General features: G+C 36.6%; 1 non-coding gene and 1 pseudogene across 1 annotated transcript; one reads left to right on the top strand and one right to left on the bottom strand.

Moving 5' to 3' along the window:
• LOC132296134 (putative pentatricopeptide repeat-containing protein At1g26500) overlaps positions 1 to 20,275 on the bottom strand; it is an 88,151-nt pseudogene that overhangs the window by 15,305 nt on the left and 52,571 nt on the right.
• LOC132297596 (U1 spliceosomal RNA) lies at positions 1,981 to 2,140 on the top strand. The gene has a single exon (XR_009479300.1). It is a non-coding gene; the product is annotated as a U1 spliceosomal RNA (small nuclear RNA).

Below are 20,275 nucleotides of genomic sequence, written 5' to 3'. Positions count from 1 at the left end.
AATCTTGATTAATCTTCAACCGTTGAGAGTTTTTAGGTGCCGTTTGCGGCAAATCGAAGAGCTCGGCGAGATCTTCAAGTGGGTGTAAGCAATTTCAATTTTGGTGCACTCTAAGGATTTCGATTTTTTGGCTCACTTTGGGGATTTTTGCATCTAAGTGAGGTAGGGGTTCTAATTCACATGTTCTTGGGCATTTTTTTTATGAATTACTCTTCTTAATTGGTAATTAGCATGCTTGATTTGTAGAAATTTCATGCTATGTTATAAGTATATGTTGTGCCAAAGTTGTGACTATGTGTTGCTTGATATACCTGATGATGAAACATGTTTAATTATTAATTTATTCAAGCCCTTTGTGCCTTTAGTGCTAAGTTTGTGATTAGAAAACATGAAATATAAATTTTAGAATTTTTTGTTGCAAAGAATGTATATTGTTGAATACTAATTTAATGAGCATGAATTTCTTTATTTGCACAACATTGAGATATATGAGACATTCATGCATAACATTGGGCAAAGAGAAAAAAAAAATGGGAAAGAATTGTTTTATAATGAAATAAAGGGGTTTTGGGAAATTTTTTTGGTAATGGCTACAAAATTCCTAAAACGAGTTATCAAATCAGAAAATGGAGTACATTTTCATAAAGTAGAGAAATGAGGAGATGGTATAGGTAAAAAGTGAAGTTTCAAATCAGTGGTCCCCACCGGTGATAATTCCACATTTGGATAATGCTATAGATAATATATAAATGTTTTATAAACTAGTATTTAAACCTTTCTGTAGTGCTTTTAGATCATTTTTCTCTTTCCCTCACAATAGCTATATTCATTTGTAATTTACACGGCTCAAACAAATAATAATAAAATAGATAATGAGGTAAATGTACCACACCATTGCATGCACTTGCCCAAAAAAAAAAAAAAAATAGAATACCATATCAGCATTTTTAATTTATTAAATAATGTTGATACGACATTCTACTTTTATAAAAGTAGATAGAGTATGTATGTGATCCACACCGAATGCTCTTAGTTGTGATCGTCCTTGTCTTAAATCGAGTCAGATGAGACCTATGAAGTATTGTTATTCTCATTGCATTCCATGAATGCGGTGGATCTTTATTTATTTATTTTTATTTTATTTTTTTATTCTTCAACAATTTGTTTCTAATAAGTAAACACTAATGGATGAATATGTAATAGTCTAGTGAGAGAAAATGAGAAACATTTATAAACACACAAACATTGGAATTAAACCAACCAGGGAGGAAAACAGAACAAAATGCCAAAAAAAATAATAATAATAAAAATACTACTAGTGTCCCACAACAAGTATAGTCACCTTAAATCTAACAAAATTAATTCAACAAAATATGAACATTTATTCTATTGATTTGAAAACATGTTAAAAGACTTGACACACTTAATTCAATCAATTATACAAGGACCACGTCCTAAATTAAGTAAACTTTGCATAACAAAGGTATCTTTTTCAAACATGGCACACTTGGTCGAGGAGCTTCGTAACAAAGATTTCACTCTGTCAAAATTATTTATCCTTCATCCTATACCTATCCAAACACAGAATCGAAAATTGTTGGATTTCCTTTACATTTGTTCCTTATTTTCAAACTCTTCAAGACTGGTATTTATTTATGTCCTAATTGCTAACAAAGATCAGATATGCATTTACCTTTTATAATATACTACCATACTAGTACTTGACAAGAACAAAAAGAAAGAAGGCTTATAGCTCGTGAAGGGTAAAAGGTCTGTCTGTATCTATCTTGGGGTTTGGTGTAATGTTTTGTTGTGCTGGGCGGTGCATATGCGTTGTTGTATCCCACTCTTTGTGAATTTTCAATGTATTGTTTAAATTTGCATTTATGTGTAGTTGCTTCTGCTGTCCCACATCAAAAAAACATAAATTGAAGTTATGTAGACAAGCTTATATAATGAGTTGAAAGCACAAGTTTCAACATACTTACCTGGACGGTTTCTATGGGCGATCGATAAAGTCCATGGTCTAGGTTGGTGACCTCCATTACATTGAGGAGGGGTGCCCGCCTAAGGTCTACTCAAGTAGTGGAGCCTACGTCATAATTTGTGGTAGTGGGGCCTGCGTCCACGCGGCCCCTGCCCAATATTTGAATTTAAAGTTTTTTATAGTGTTAATAGGTACGTCATAATTTGTGGTAGTGGGGGCCTGCGTTTGCGGCCCCTGCACAATATTTGAATTCCAAGTTTTTTATATTGTTAATGGGTTGGGCTATAAATATATATGGCCTGGTATGGAGATTATGTTGGTTGTTATTATTGATTTGCGCCTCATAGAATGAAATCCCTAAGTATTATTACTAAATAGATTTTTTATTTATTTTATCAATTTGAGACTGCTATTTTTATTTTTAAGTTCGCCACTCATAACATAAGACGTTTAGTAGGATAGGATAATAATATAATAGACCATAAAAATTAGGTTAGGAATTTGAAAATGGAATTGGTGCCAATCTTTAAGTTTGAGCTCAAGAGCGACCCTACAACTATAGGCTGTTGTTCCGACATACTCATACAAATTACATCAAAACAACTCCAATGTCAAATTATCAGCTTCAATCCCTCTCTTATGCATTTCTTCGAACACCAAACGAGATTGCCAGACCTTGCTTTTTTACACATCCAATTGATCACAATTTTGTCCTTATTGATTAAAAAGGCTTCACTGCTTCTTGAAAAGGGTCTCCATCATTATCTCAAGTGTCTCAAAACCCTTCATCAACCATCAAATTCCAAACTTTGGATGCCCTGAATGAAATCATTACAATTTACAACAATCAAATCAGTAAATGCATAAAGATACTATGTCTTCCATAAAGGTGGACTCACCATGATCATATTATGCGATTACTTAGAAAAGACTTTGCATAAATATTTGATTGGTAGATCCACTAAAGTTGAACTCCTCGTGGGTTCATCTTGGCTGCAGTCCAAGAAGATTGACCATGATTATATTATATGATTGCTTAGAAAAACCTTTGCATAAATATTTGATTGGCAGATCCACTAAAGGTGAACTCCTCATGGGTTCATCTTGGCTGCATTCCTAGAATTCTACAACTCTAGCCAAACTCATGTCCCAGATTCTACTAGTTTTCTAACTTTTTTGATAGGTTTAAGTAGATCGAGTAATAGAACTTGTATGTGGTCTATTTTAATATATATCTAGATATATATCTTTTTCAAATGATTACGAGTACGTTGATAAACCCAGATCATCAATCATTTTGGACCTCATTGATTGAGAAAGCTTCAATGTGAATTGATTAGTCTCAAAAAGTGTAATACCCCTAATTTTAAAAGGATAGTCTCGGGATTTTAATTATTTTTATATTGCATTTTTGTGTGACTATTTGCTTATTTGTTTAATTGTTTAATGGTTTTAATTATTTATTTGATTTAGTAGTTTAATTATGTATTTAAATTGCATTAATTGATTTCTTGTTTTCTTTAATTGAATTGTTTGATTTAAGTGTCTTTTGTATTTTCTTTGATTGGATTACTTTAGTGTTATTAATTTTAATGTGTAACTTAGTTTAGTTAAATATTTTATTGGATTTAATTTGTGTAATTAGATTAAATTAGTAATAGTAATAGTGTTAAACAGTAGGGTTTATTTTCGTTTAGAATGCACGTTGTGGCCGACTAGGATTTACATTAGGGCTCTGTCTCAAATTATACGTGGATTAGGGTTTTAATGTTCTAAGCCTATAAATATAATATTACGGTGGTTTAGGGTTTTACAAACATAAACACAGTTCTATTCACATAAAACAGAGGGTTGAGAGAACGGAGGCACCGTAATGGTTATCAAGGAGAAAAACAGAGAGGACCAAGGGAGTGTTGTTGTGGATTAAACCAAAACCATAGAAGGCTTGAAGGTATTTAGTGGTTGCCAAAAATTTAGAGACGATGCCAGGATTTCATAACTGAAATCACAGGCAAGTTCTTTTCTTTCTCTCTCCCGTTGGCTTGTGTTCTGTGCACACCTAAATGATCTCTAGGACTTTAATTGGACATTAAATATATTTTGCATGTTTAATACATGTTAGAATATTAGCCGGTATGTGTTTAGTTTTGACTGGAATCTGTTGTTGAAATTGTATCTCAGTGTTTAATCGCAAGCATGTTAAATCGGTAATAGTTTGTATGGTTCTTTTTAATGCAAACTATATTAAATAAATTACTAGGATGATATAAGATGAAATTTAGACCCTTAGGTTCAGATTTTACCAAGAACAGAAGAGGTGGAAGCGGATGGAGACGAAGCAGAAGGCCGGAGGAGGTTCAGGCTCTTAGAGAGGGAGAGAGCCGGCTCTAAGGAAGAGGGAGCTGGCTCCCCCTAAGAGTAGAGCCAGCTCTAGAGGATGTAGAGCCAGCTCCACCCCTCTAGAGCCGGCTCCAAGAAGTTTTGGAGCCTGCTCCATTGTTGTTTCGAGCTTGCTCTACAAGTTTAAGAGCAGGATTTCTCATGATGATGTTTTCTAGATTTTTCTAGGCATCGTTTAGATGATTTTAATTTTTTCTGAACTATGTTGTGAGTATACTGGGGTTCTTAATTCTAATTTCAATGGGGTTCTTAATTCTAATTTCAACTGTTATTAAAACCTCTTATTGCATAGTTTTTGTCTCTATGCTAAAGGATGAAACAGTAAAAAATATACAACTGTGTATGCTGTTAACGGAAGGAAGGAAATTAATTGCTTAATTTAATTTTAGCAATTTAATGGGATATAGTATGATTATAAATCTTATATTGAATGCATGATAGGGTCATTTATTTGTTAGATTTGATCTATGCATGCTCTGGATGTTAATTGTTGAAATATTAAATTCTTTTCTGCAATTACATGATTAACGCTGGAATTTTAATTGCTGAAATATTTAAACACTATTCTGCAATTATCTGGATCATGGTTTTGGATTGTAAATTGATGAACTATTATTTATGTTGTATAATTTGCATGGATGTGGAGGATTGTATGCGCCGGTATGGGACAGTGGCATACTAGGGATGATTTAGCTCAAAACACTAAGACCTGACCTATCAGATTAAAGGAATGGATTGTAAAATATTGAATCCTATTTGTGTTTAAGTTAGATCAACTGACTAAGTTGAATGACCTCGTGGATTAGTTGGTTGTAGTTAAGTCATATCAACTGAATAAGTTGAGTGACTAACTGGATTGTATGTTGTATGTCAGCTTAATGAATAATTGAATGACATACTCTGGTTTTGGACGGACTTTAAATATATGGTTATGGTACCACAAGATAAGCTTGAGTCTCAGGCTCATTGCTTAGGGTGCGTATATGTAGTGGATGCGTAGCTGGCTATGATAGGTTGAGGTGTACCCTGTTAGGTCTAGGTACTCATGCCCACCTTCGGGTGCGTTTTCGCGTGTTGCCTTCTATTCAGGTTAAGACTCCTATTATAGTCCAATGAATGTCCCTTAGTATGGATATATATCTGTATGGACTAGATAGATATTGTGAGGTATCTAGGGTGTATCTACGTATCGGGTCACTGTATGGATTGTAGTTAGATTAGAACTTTTTCATGGGCCTAACCCACTCTTTTATTCCTTTCAGGTACAGGATGTTTCTAGCTTTAGAGCTTGATCGTGCTTATGGGGGACTGTCTTTCATTCATCTGCTAACGTAGGATTGCTCTCTATGTTCTAGTTTGATTTATTTTCAGTTATTCAGTTCAGTTGGGACTTTTGTTCAGGGGTCCACTAGATGGATTCCCAAGTTGTACTTTTGGAGGTTTTGGAGAATCAGATTATTATTTTTCATTATCAATTGGAGGATTTATATTTAATAATTCTTTCAGCTTTGTTATTTAATTCTTTCATTTTTATATTATGTGTTTGTTTTAAAATATTAATTGTTTGATATTCCCTCGGGTTTGGGCCTGGGCCTGATCAACTCAGTCTCAGAGTCCAGAGGTATCACAGTTCTTATCAGAGCACTCCAGGTTCAAGTGTCTTTAGGATGTTTCATATTAAGACTTCCGCTTAGTGTTTTCTCTTGATTAGAGCTTAAGTTTAGGATTCATTATATTCCTTTACGATCTGTTTAACCTCGTACTGATGTCTATCTTTCTATGTTAACGGCATGGTTAACGCTAGAAGAGGACAGATGAACAGTCGACAGAGGAGAGTGGCACGTAGGCAACAGGAACGCCTGCAGGGTCAGCGAATGGAGGAAGAGCAGCAAATGCCTGGGTTTTAGTATGAGGATGGTCAGTTTCGGGAGGAGCAGGAGGAAGTTTAGCAGACTCAGGATCAGGGAAGAGATCTAAAGTATCCTCCTCACATCAACGACCTCATTGATTGGGCTATAGAAGCAGGGGTAACGGCTGCACTTCAGAATCAGCCTCAGGTACAGCCGGCACCTATACCAGCACCGGTTGTTCAGACTGATACTTGGGAGAAGGCTAGGAGTTCTTTTACAAAGGGGAGCCCACGTAATTTTTCAGGCTCCACCGATGTAAAAGCAGCTCATTAGTGGAAAAAGGATATCGAGTGACATCTTCACCTAGTTCAGTGCACGGAGGTTCAGAAGCAAATACTTGTTACCTTCAAGCTGGTTGGGGATGCACTACAGTGGTGGGAGTCAGTTACCACCGCAGATGAGAGGATGTTATTGACTTATGATTAGTTCAGTACTCGCTTTGATGAGAAGTACTTTCCTTATGCAGTCAGGGCAGCTATGAAGACTGAGTTTCTTAATTTACAGTAGAGGAACCTGACAGTGGCAGAGTATGAGCAGCAATTCACGCGCTTCACTCTTTTTGCTCTGGAGGAGGTGGATACAAAGGAGAAGAAGTGAAATAATTTCATTAAGGGACTGATGTGGTCTATCAGGAGAGCTATTACAGGTAGTCTAGCCTATTCTACTTATGCTCAGGTGGTAGACGCTGCTCTATAGTAGTATTAGTTAACCGTGGACTTCGGACAGGCCAAAGGTGAGAAGCGGGGTGACAGAGACTTTGCTAATCAGTCAGCTGAGAAAGGGAATGGCAACAAACACCGACAGAATGATAAAGGCAAATTCCAAGGACATCAGTCTTGGAAGAAGCACAAGGGTGGTTTGGATGCTCACAGGGATGGGGCACCTATTCAGTGGCAGCAGAATTGGGGACCACATGCAGGATAGGGTTAGCCATAGGCTAACCAACAGAGGAGGCCATTTGGTACTTTCCAGGGTAGTTGTTATACTTGTGGAGAGTATGGTCACACTTCTAGGCAGTGTCCTAAAGCAAGATAGGGACAGAGGGCATCGGTACCTTTACCCACTCCACAGATTCAAGGACAAACATATCCGGCTTTACCAGTGCTGCCACAGCCTCATGGACAGGCACCGCAGCAGTAGTATTACGGCAAGGTTTTCAACCCCATGCCGGATGATATTTAGGCACCTCAGCCTGTTGAGGGTATGTTTCTTATTCATGGTTTAAAAGGTCGTGTTTTATTTGATATGGGTGCTACACACTCATTTGTAGCTAGATCTTTTGTTGATGTATCTGGGATGACGACGCGGGTATGTAGTAGACCTCAGGGTATTTCTACGCCTTTAGGCAGTATAACCATTCTATATGAGAGTGATGGCCCTGTGACATTAGATATTGGTAGACTCAGATTTCTAGCCAATCTTTTGGTTCTGGACATGCACACTTATGACGTGATACTTGGGATGAATTGGTTATCACACTACCATACCCAAGTTAATTGTAATGATAGATCAATTTGTCATTGTGTTCATAGATGACATTTTGATTTATTCTAAGTCAAAGGATGATCATGCTAGACATCTTCGGATTGTCTTGTAGACGCTTCGTGAGCACCAGTTATATGTCAAAGTCGAAAAATATGAATTTTGGCAGCGGAAAGTGAAGTTTCTGGGTCACATGGTGTCAAAAAGAGGAATAGCGGTAAATCCAGCCAAGGTTTCTACAGTGGTTGAGTGGGGACAGCCTACTTCACCTACCAAGATTCGGAGTTTCCTCGAATTGGCAGGATATTATCAGAGGTTCATCTAGGGGTTCTCCAAGATAGCCAGACCACTCACTCATTTGACTAAAAAGGGTGTACGATTCGTGTGGGATGAGCATTGTCAGAAAGTTTTTGATGAGCTGAAGACTAAATTAACTTCTGCACCAGTTTTTCTACCCCACAGAGTGGGATAGAGTATCTTGTCTACACAGATGCTTCATTGCAGGATCTTGGATGTATTTTGATGCAGGAGGAATGACCGATTTCGTATGGATCTCGTAAGCTTAAGCCTCATGAGCTTAATTATCCAACACATGATTTGGAGTTGGTAGCTGTAGTATTTTCCTTACGTATTTGGAGGCATTGTCAGTTGGGTGAGTCCTTCAGACTATTTAGCGATCACGAGAGTCTGCAGTATTTGTTCACTCAGCGGGGGCTAAATATGAGACAGCGTAGATGGTTAGAGTTTGTGAAAGACTGTCACTTCTTTATACAATACCATCCAGGAAAAGCGAATGTGGTGGCAGATGGACTCAGTCGCTGACCTGTTGCTAGTCTTTCTGTTCTATTCACTACTGAGTGGAATGTTTTGAGGATTGATGAACACTGACAAGTGCGTATTTAAACCCCTTAAGCTTATGTATTCTAGAACCTTTATCTACCTTATTTTTCTGTTTTGTATTAATTTCGTGTTATTTCCATTTTCAGGTACTTATCCCCAAAATAAGCTAACTCAGCCAAATAAGAGCAGAAATGAAATAATTTTGGGATGAATCAAAGAAAGGAGCAAAGTAGAGCAAAGAAGAGCAATAGGCAGCAAAGGGTGGAATTTCAGCAACTTCGATCGATCTCAAGAAAAGTTCGATCGATCCAACTTTCATCGATCTCAGCACTCCAAGATAGATTCAGGCCATGATGTCATCTTCAGAGATCCCAAAAGTTCGATCGATCCAACATCATTCTCTGATCGATCGAACTTTCTTGTCCATATCCACATGCCAAATCTTATCCAGCTGTACCACCCTACCAACCACTTTTGTCCTTTTCCCAAAAATATCTTCAAAATATCTTAGATTTGTTTTTATCCAAAATGGCGCCGCCATTGAGGATCGATCCAACTCCAATTCGATAGATCTTAGCCATGTTCGATCGATCTCACCACAAGTTCGATCGATCAAACTTCCGAAATCCTAAGAAAATTCTAAAGTCCAACTCATTAAAAGTTGTCTCATATCCAATCATTAGAGGATTATTGGTGTACGAGCCTAGCTCATTTGGGGTGATTTTTGACCTACCTATATAAGGAATATGAGCCACTTTTACACATATACACATACTTAGAGAAGATAATACTTAGTGAGGAAACAAAGGAGAGGTTGAGGCAAGAGACACCGTTGGAGACTCTTTATCAACCAAGGAGTAGATTTCTTCTATAGAGATTGCCCTTGAGGGTTGGAGGACATCATCTATGAGTGTCTAGACATCCTCTTGGGGCTAGAGTTAGCCCTAAGCATGCTTTCTACTTCTTGATTTATATATTTTTGAGGGGATTTGTATTGTGATACATGTCTTGACACTATATATATATATATATATATATATATATCTTATTTATTTAATGATTTGTATAGTTTAATACTTTCAATGGATCATTTCATTCTATCCATATGTCTATGTATGCTAGAATAGATGTTTATGTGTTTGTCTTTATTTCTTGTGTTATTGATGCATGTCTATGTGTATTAATGTTATAAATCTAGAGATTGTCAAGACATAGTGCTTAATGGCATGTTCTTGTGGTTTATTTGATGGTTCATACTCATTTCTTAATGGATTGTACCTCTCCCTTAGTTTAATTAGTTTAATTTCATGTCATTAACTTAGTTGTAGTGTAGTTGTTAAATGGGAGGACAATCCATACTTGTTGTGGATGTTCCATATTTATGAAAGCAAGTAACATATATCTTTTACTTTGTGATGTGTTTGGTTGTGAACTTAAAGAAGGGATTAATGGCTTAATTTGATATGTTGTGCTATCCACCATGTTGCTTAGATAATCTATGCTTAATTTGTCATCCATGCTTATTGAAAAAACCACACACACACTCTTTGTTGCAATACATGTTTTTCCCATCATTAATCATTAATTAAAGGTGTAGAAAAGTATGCTTAGTGGTGATCTCTAAACCCCAATATCTCTCTCTCGTTTATTCTCCTTATCGTATTATTGTTTACTTTAGTTTAAATTGCATCTTAGTGTAATTCAACCACCAACCACTATTTTGATCACTTGACCTACTAACCCTAATCTTGATTCCTCAACCTAATACGACCCTCAATCCCTTGGGACGATCCCTTCTCACTCATACTACATAGTATAGGTGTTAAGCGGTTTATAAATTTAAAGTATGGTGCCTACTTGACACTAATTTCCAAACTCAAAGTGTTGTGCATTATTTTGTGCACACCCTCGGGGGAACATCATTAATTTTTTGCACCGTTGCCGGGGATTGATTGATTGGCAACGTCGTATTTGTGGAATCAATTAGGAATTAGTACTCTTTTGATCATGTCTTTACTTTGTTTTCAATTTTTTTTTTTTTGTTACTTATTGTGTTTGTTCTTGTTTGACTAGGAGCATTAGGCTAAGAAGGTGAGCAAAGGAGTTAAGCAAGCAAGGAAAAAGGCTAAAATCATAAAAAAAATTGCTAAGCTAAAAGTCAAAAATTTGGAGTTGAAGTACTGAAGGACCTTTGTGAGCTTTTTCTTACTCAAACCCTTAGTTAAATCGCCGGCCCGCGTGGGGGCTTGTAATTCAATTCTTAGATAAATCGTGAGCCCACGTGGAGGCAATTTACTTTTCTTACATATTGTTGTTAAAGCATGGGAGTATGGGAACATTGTATGTGGAGGAAGTTTGTTGATTATTGACTTATTGTGAAGGAGAAGTGCTTGCTTATTTTGTTGTGATTCGTGTGTTGCTAGAAGTCTTGGGTAGTCCTTGTCATATCATTCGTCCTACGCATTCACATGGAAAATCTAGAGGGTAATCTTGGCTACTTAGACCCACGTTTGATGCAAAACCCCCCTCTTAATCAACATGGCCCCGGAGTTCAAGCTCCAATTCCTCCAATGGTCCTTCGTGATCATTACAATCTTCATGCATATCATGCACCTACTTGTATTGTGTTGCCTAATTTTGAGGCAAATCAATATGAAATCAAGCCTAAGACTATTCAAATGTGTCCACTCTTTTATGGCTTAGATGATGAGGAACCCTAAAAATATCTTAATGAATTCTTTGAAATATGTTCCACCGTAAGATATATGGATGCCGCGAAAGAAGTTCTTAGGATACTTCTCTTCCCTTTCACACTCAAAAATAAAGCAAAGCATTGGTTCAATACTTTGGGGGTAAATTCAATAACATCTTGGGCATAAATGCAAAATGAATTTTTGAAAAAAATTTACCCCGTAAGTTTGGCTAATGTAATGTGCACTTCAATTAGAGAATTTTCTCAAAGGGAAGGGGAGTGGCTACATGAGGCTTGGGAAAGATCGAATGACTTACTAAGCAAATGTCTATATCATGGCATTTCGAAATGGCAAGTGGCTCAGTATTTTTATGAGAGCCTATCTGACATTCATAAGGACATAGTCAATACATCATGTGGAGGATCATATTTTAGAAAACATGAGGATGACATATGGCACCTCTTTGAGAAAATGAATGAAAACTCTTTGCAAAAATATTATACTTTTCGGTTTGACCATTGTTCAAAAGAAAAGAAGAGAGATTTGCAAGTATGTCAAATAGAGAATCTATTAGAGATTGTAGCCGAGATTAAGACTTTCTCTCAAAAACTTGATCAATTTTTGTTGAGTCAAAAATCGATTATAAAATCACCTTTTTTTCATCACACTTCTCATCTTAGTGAGCCATGTATGACATGTTCAAGTGTTTTACATACCACTTTCAATTGTCCCTATAGACATGCATTCAATGAGTACTTTGAACAAGTTAATGCTACATTCGCTGTGATACCCCTCGATTTTAGAGCCACGGGTGATCAAGTCCGAGCACAGATCCGAGGGATATCAGACAATTAATATGTAAATAAGCAGGAATAAAATTTGAATTAAGAATAAAATATCAAAACGCTGAAAGAATTCTAAAATAAAAATCCTCAATTTAAAATAATAAATTAATAACATTTAAATCCTTCAAATCTGTACAACTCGGGAATCCATCTAGTGGACCCCTAATAATTCCAACTAGTAAAACATTTACAGATTTAAAATCCAAAACCAAAATAAGAACGAAAATCCTATAAAGTCGGAAGAGTGAGTGACTGTATCTGCATTACCACGATCAAACCCTAAGCCTGGTACTCACGAACACATGAAAAATAAAGGTGGGTCAGGCCCACATGCAAGTTCCATCCTATTACAATCCGTACATAAACCCAATACGCAGATACTTCCTAGATAACTCGGCAATATCTACAATAGTCCATATATATATACACACACTATAGGATGCTCACTAGCCTATAACATAGTTCAGCCTGAGTAGAAGGTGACTTATAAAACACGCTTTTCAGCAGCCAAGTACCTAGACCTACCAGGGAACTTTAGCTATATCTAGCTACTCCACCTTTGCAATATACGCACCCTAACCGTGATCAGGAGACTCAAGCTCGTATCATGGTACCATAAATATATATATAAATTCCTTCCCAAATGCAGAAAGATAAAACAAACATCCGTTATGTCGTTCAACTGTTTTAGTTGACAGGACATGCATCCATGTAGAATTTAACTGTTTTAGTTAATCCATTCCGTATGTATGAAGGGGTAGGACTTAGCTTTTTGATCTAACCCATCCCTGATATGTCACCGTCCCATACCGGTACATATAATGCATATGATTCATGTACAATGCAGAATCACTCAAGCATCCAATCCATCCAAAACCGAACATAATAGAAACCAATTATAGACAAGATTCTATTATGCATCCAGTATATGACTATATTTATAATGAAAACTCCTTTTGAAATTGTTAAAACAATAAACAATTTATTCCATTCATCTCCATATAATTGACAGAACAAGAATTTATAACAGTTCAGCAATTACCATTCATAGCATAATATAATGATTATCAGAATTATAAACTGAGCAACATTATACTAGGAAACCCAAACCATCCTCTCATACTAGTTCATTCAAATTATTACAACCGAGACTAGTAATGAAAACCTCCTCAATCCCTGACGGCATGCAAGTTAACATTTATAACACATGGCGTCCCTTTTTAATCCTGCATCCTAAAACCTGTACCTGATATCATATGACACTAAGAAGTCTCACAACACATTGTGTAAAACCTCAATGGTACTGTATACTTACTCATGTAAACTGGTTAAAACAAACCAGCAAATAAAATCTCTTTCACTCCTGTCAGCACACAACCATGTATTTAAATTACACGATGCCCACAACCACAACCTAACCAACCCTCTTGGAACTTAAATAAATCTTAAACATTGTTGATATAAAGTCCCAGAAATATCCGTTATAACAGTTTATTGAAATTTTGCTAAAACAACTCGCCTGTCAATGTCCCTTCCTTTCTTCCGGACAACATACACATTACTATTGTTTATGTTCATGATGCCCCTTAGAATCAAACCCTAACATAAACCCACTGTTTAAAGGTTCTAATAGGTAAATTTTTAAGTATTTAGAACCCCCTTTTATTTTCCAGAAATTTCGTTTAAGGCCCCAAAGGCAGAAAAATGCCGAAAATACCCCCAAAAGGATAACTGTTCAAGGGAGCCGGCTCCCCCCATGGGAGCCGGCTCTTTATCTTCTGGAGTGGGCTCTCCCTCATGGAGAGCCGGCTCTACTTGCTTTGGAGCCGGCTCCCTCACTTAGGGAGCCGGCTCTCCCACCCTGAGAGCCTGCTCCTTCATCTCTGACCTTCGTCTTCGCTTCCGACGCCATTCCAGCCATCCGTCCCACCTTTGATATAGATTTTTAAACTTCCTAGAGTTCAATTTACATCCACACAGTCCTAGAACCTCTTCACATCCCCTTAGGATTTGATTTACAGAAGCCTAAATCCTTGTTGCAGCAGTTCAAGCAAAGAACAATTTCAATAACATAAAAACGTAAAAACAGATTTCAGCTTGGTTCATTATGCATAAATAATCATTTTAAAGTTTAATTATATTCCTAGCATCCCGTCTAAGTTCCTAAAGTCCTAGAAACTCTTCATCTTCCTGTATAAATTAATTTACAAAAGTCTTAATTCATACATAAACAGAGTATGCAGAAAACCAATTCCAGTTTTTTAAACACAACAAATTACAATCTGTTACACATGCATCAACCATTAGTTTTAAAGTTGAATTAACCCTGGAGACTATAAAGAATGCACAGAACATAAGTTTACAGGAAAGAGATAGTCTGAAACTTACCTCTAGGTTTCAGTTTGAAACCTTCAACCTTCGTCTGCAAATTCCGGCAAACTTAACACATTCCCTTCCTCTTTTGGTCATTGCCCCTTTTCCCTCTGTTTTACCTTCTCAAAACTAATACGTGCATACGGTTTTCTAACCCTAGTAGACTTATTTTGTTCAATATATATAGGCCTTCACTCTATATTTAACCTACTTTTAATTTCAACTAATTTACAAGTCGGCTAAATACTATCCATAAAAGAAAACCTTAACCCTAATCTATATCCACGACCATTTAAAATATAAACCAAATGAGTCACCCAAGCATAACTGTAAATAAAGCAAACAAAAATTAAATAAACAAGTGACAAATAAATTAAATAAACTAACCAACAATACACGTCAATTAAATCATAGCAATAAAATAATTAAATTAAATCACACATAAACAATTCAACAATTAAATTAAATATACATAAATAGTAATTAAGCAATTTAAATTAAATACGCACAACTAATAAATAAGCAACTAAGCAAATACACATAAAAATAAAATTCCCCAAATAAAACAATCAATTCAAACAACTAAGTCATATAATCAAATAAAAGGAAATAAAAACCAAAATGCAAAATTAAATTCCCATTTTGTCCTTTTGAAAACTAGGGATATTACATTCTTCCCCCCTAACAAAAGGAATTCCGTCCTCGGAATTCATGAAACTCTGAATTAATTACTGTGCAAAATTCATTTCTGTTTCCGTGTGGCACAGCCCCTTTAGACGAGCTCTACCAAATTCCAACATATCCAATAATATACTAAGTTTCTATGTTTAAGAACATAGCATAAATGTACAACGCCTAGATTGTATCTAGCAACGAGCCAATCTTACCCAATATTTAATGAAGGGTAACCATCCCTATTCCTTCCAGTTCCATAGAACTAACACATAAAAGTCCTATGCATCCAGCGCTTAACAAGTTAGTAACGCTAAACAATAGGCTACTGCCGAAACCAATAACTAAAACCCGTGAAAAGTTAGTGCGATACATAAAACTGACTTTCCTCCAAAACACATTGCTTCCGATACGGAAGACCGCTCAAATAACCTTTTCCTGATAGAAAACTCCCATATATGAGTTCCACTATCTACAAAATCCGACTGTCGCCTCCAAACCTTGAGCACTCATTACCAAAAGAGAGTATGTTTCTCTGATGTATCCTTACATAAAGTCAAGGTTTTATCAAATAACCTCGCTTCCATGCCAGACCAACTAGTGAGAGACCGGCACAACTTACCATCCAAAATCCCAAACATTGTCGCACGAACCTCCTTGTGCCAACAATAGCACAGATAATATCTGAAACGGTAAGTAACGTTTTCAATTACCCATGCCAACCTAGGATACATATCCTAAGCATATTTGCCATGACTAAATAGAATATTGCGATCCAATTGCCCGTCTAGAGTTGCGAAGCATAGTTGTTGCTCCAACACCTTTAGAAAACTCCTTTGACATAGCACCGGTTATCTTCCATATTGAATAACCACATATTATAACTCCGTTATCAGCGCAATGTAGAACTGATAAGAAACGCCAAAGTAAACTCCACTAAAGTGTAGTCCACAAGCGAACTTGCTCTATCCACTACTCTTAAACCATATGGAAGTAAAATTCCCACAAATGTCAGTAATTTCTACCAACCATCCCCTCCTGATTAGTCCGACTCCCATTTCGATATAAGAAAGGACTAAAAACCTCCAGTAATATCCAAGTATTAATTTTCCACCTTGTTAGCAGATGATACATTTAGAAACAGTGATATACCTGTCTCTATCCGTACCGGCTCACTAAGACGAACCTGATAAGTCGTACTATACTCCTATCCATTTAACTGTAATGTATAATTTATGAATTTTACACCTCAGTCACTCTAACCTTACTAGAATCAGAAAGACAACCACTCCTCCTCCTTCAGTACCCTAAACTCATCGGAGTAAAGTACTACCTCCTATGGGGTCAGCCCAAACATTCAAAGTTGACCGCCTCCATTTTCCTGGTAATGGCAAGTGTTATTATTTTCTCATGCAAAAACTTAACTGACTTTCCAAAATAATCCACCGAAGGTTTAATTACCATAACAGTTGATAAAGTCAGCCTTCTCCCCAGCACCTCCACTAGACGCAACTTAATGCAAAGTGTGAATCACCACACCTGTCCATCTAAGCCATCTCGTGATCTGTACTATTCGTAGGAATTGATATCTTACCAGTTCTAAAATAGTCAACACAAAGCTGATTTAATTGTATCAGTCACCCAAAATCCTGATCCCTGTGTAGAATCAGTAATCTCTCATTTAGATCCGTGGAACCTACTCTGTCAGGCCCGCTCTAGCACGAGAAATGGCCACAAGGATCTAATGATTCCTGACGGTCCATCTAGATTATTTACTAGATATCAGACTTTGCGACAAAGCATTATGTCCCTCCTCCTACTTGCCTCCCAATTTGTCTAACGACAGTATCCCTAGTCTGGTAACACCAGCTCCCATATTTAGATGTTTGATCACACCCTTAGGAACCAAATTCTTGATTAAGGATAGACTGACGAATAGTTAATCCCGTCTACTATCCTCAATTGGTGACGTTCCTACAAGTACCTAAACCAGTACCAAAATCCTCCTGCTGACTTGGAAACACCTGTTTTAAAAATAAAAAATAAAAAATAAAAAAAAATTCTAAGAAGATATTCAGCCAAGCCAGTTCCTCCGATAAACCAGCATGATGTTACAGCTTATCAAATGAATCATTTGACTCAAACTGCTGGTTTACTTATCCCATCCTGAACACATACTATAACCATGCATGTCTAGGTTCATTAGATTGGCTAAAGTTAGATATATTTACCCAATCGTATGACCACATGCCCAAAATCCTAGCGTAATTAACGTTATTCCTCCAGAATGGTAATTAACTGATACTTGACGAAAAAGAAACACATAAAACATATACAATAAAAAACAATAAACTCCTACGTAAAACATCGTTCCTCCTAGCAAAGAAAATCTTTTTTAGAAATCAACTTTACTCGATTGGTTCACAATCTCCTTTCTACAGTTTCGGAGGTAATCACCCAACCTCGAAACATAGCTCAAAACCAACTCTATTTACCTCAGTAAATGCCAAAGGCTTAACCTTCATCCACCTTATACACAGGATACAAACCGTCTAATGTAGCTGTATAAAGCAACTTAGATCGTCAAAACCTAATCCCCATACTCCCCGGAACGTGCTATATAATCTTTGCTTCATTCTGAGAAGAACTTCATCCGATTCCCAAACCCCTGAAGAGTTCCCTTTATTTACCTCGTTTAAAGGTAATACACAAGGTTAACTATCCACCTCAACTCTATGAGTATCGTTCACTATACTATTAGCGAACAAGATCACTTTCACGTGATCCCTGATTTTCAACATTTAATACCCTCTTTCTTGGGTTTGTTGAAATCTCCTCCACTAGAATCCTCTTTGGACTCCTATTCCTCGGTTGTCTCCTTTACGAGAACAACTGAAAACGTGTTGGTCCTGTTATGCAGTGATCTAAAACGCACTCCTATATCCCTCCTTGGCTTATACTTCTACAAGTAGCGCCAACTGGAACTAAACCTTTAATCCCAAGTTTTGCTTCTGGTAGAGAACTTGATAATATACTCCTCTACTCCCTCGGGTCTGATTCGCTGTCGCCGCAGACCCCATCTTTCTTCTAGTGTCAACCATTTCATAAGGATGAAATATAATTAACATCAGTTGCTCCTCCTAACGAACCGTAAAAGAGTACAACGAATCCTAATATGGCTCTAAGTTTTTAAGAGACACAACGGGGAAGACTTCTAATGAAAGACACTCCTAAGGACACTAGAACCTGGAGTGCTCTAATACCAACTGTGATACCCCTCGATTCTAGAGCCACGGGTGATCAAGTCCGAGCACAGATCCAAGGGATATCAGACAATTAATATGTAAACAAGCAGGAATAAAATTTGAATTAAGAATAAAATATTAAAACGCTGAAAGAATTCTAAAATAAAAATCCTCAATTTAAAATAATAAATTAATAACATTTAAATCCTTCAAATCTGTACAACTCGGGAATCCATCTAGTGGACCCCTAATAATTCCAACTAGTAAAACATTTACAGAATTAAAATCCAAAACCAAAATAAGAACGAAAATCCTATGTAGTCGGAAGAGTGAGTGACTGTATCTGCATCACCACGATCAAACCCTAAGCCTGGTACTCATGAACACCTGAAAAATAAAGGTGGGTCAGGCCCACATGCAAGTTCCATCCTACTACAATCTGTACATAAACCCGATACGCAGATACATCCTAGATAGCTCGACAATATCTACAATAGTCCATATATATATATACACACTATAGGATGCTCACTAGCCTATAACATAGTTCAGCCTGAGTAGAAGGTGACCTATAAAACACGCTTTTCAGCGGCCAAGTACCTAGACCTACCAGGGAACTTTAGCTATATCTAGCTACTCCACCTTTGCAATATACGCACCCTAACCGTGATCAGGAGACTCAAGCTCGTATCACGGTACCATAAATATATATATAAATTCCTTCCCAAATGCAGAAAGATAAAACAAACATCCGTTATGTCGTTCAACTGTTTTAGTTGACTGGACATGCATCCATGTAGGATTTAACTGTTTTAGTTAATCCATTCCGTATGTATGAAGGGGTAGGACTTAGCTTTTTGATCTAATCCATCCATGATATGTCACCGTCCCATACCGGTACATATAATGCATAAGATTCTTGTATAATGCAGAATCACTCAAGCATCCAATCCATCCAAAACCAAACATAATAGAAACCAATTATAGACAAGATCCTATTATGCGTCCAGTATATGACTATATTTATAATGAAAACTCCTTTTCAAATTGTTAAAACAATAAACAATTTAATCCATTCATCTCCATATAATTGATAGAACAAGAATTTATAATAGTTCAGCAATTACCATTCATAGCATAATATAATGATTATCAGAATTATAAACTGAGCAACATTATACTAGGAAACCCAAACCATCCTCTCATACTAGTTCATTCAAATTATTACAACCGAGACTAGTAATGAAAACCTCCTCAATCCCTGACGGCATGCAAGTTAACGTTTATAACACATGACGTCCCTTTTTAATCCTGCATCCTAAAACCTGTACCTGATATCATATGACACTGAGAAGTCTCACTACACATTGTGTAAAACCCCAATGGTACTTTATACTTACTCATGTAAACTGGTTAAAAAAACCAGCAAATAAAATCTCTTTCATTCCTGTCAGCACACAACCATGTATTTAAATTACACGATGCCTACAACCACAACCTAACCAACCCTCTTGGAACTTAAATATATCTTAAACATTGTTGATATAAAGTCCCAGAAATATCCTTTATAACAGTTTATTGAAATTTTGCTAAAACAACTCGCCTGTCAATGTCCCTTCCTTTCTTCCGGACAACATACACATTACTATTGTTTATGTTCATGATGCCCCTTAGAATCAAACCCTAACATAAACCCACTGTTTAAAGGTTCTAATAGGTAAATTTTTAAGTATTTAGAACCCCCTTTTATTTTCCAGAAATTTCGTTTAAGGCCCCAAAGGCAGAAAAATGCCAAAAATACCCCCGAAAGGGTAACTGTTCAAGGGAG

The sequence above is a fragment of the Cornus florida genome, unplaced genomic scaffold (assembly GCF_030987335.1).
Source record: "Cornus florida cultivar Cherokee Brave unplaced genomic scaffold, ASM3098733v1 CherokeeBrave_3.0.0_Hap2_Chr02, whole genome shotgun sequence".
In the NCBI taxonomy this organism is placed as follows: Eukaryota; Viridiplantae; Streptophyta; class Magnoliopsida; order Cornales; family Cornaceae; genus Cornus; species Cornus florida.
Note: the sequence above shows the minus strand (reverse complement) of the source record. Positions and strands in the feature narration are given on the sequence as shown.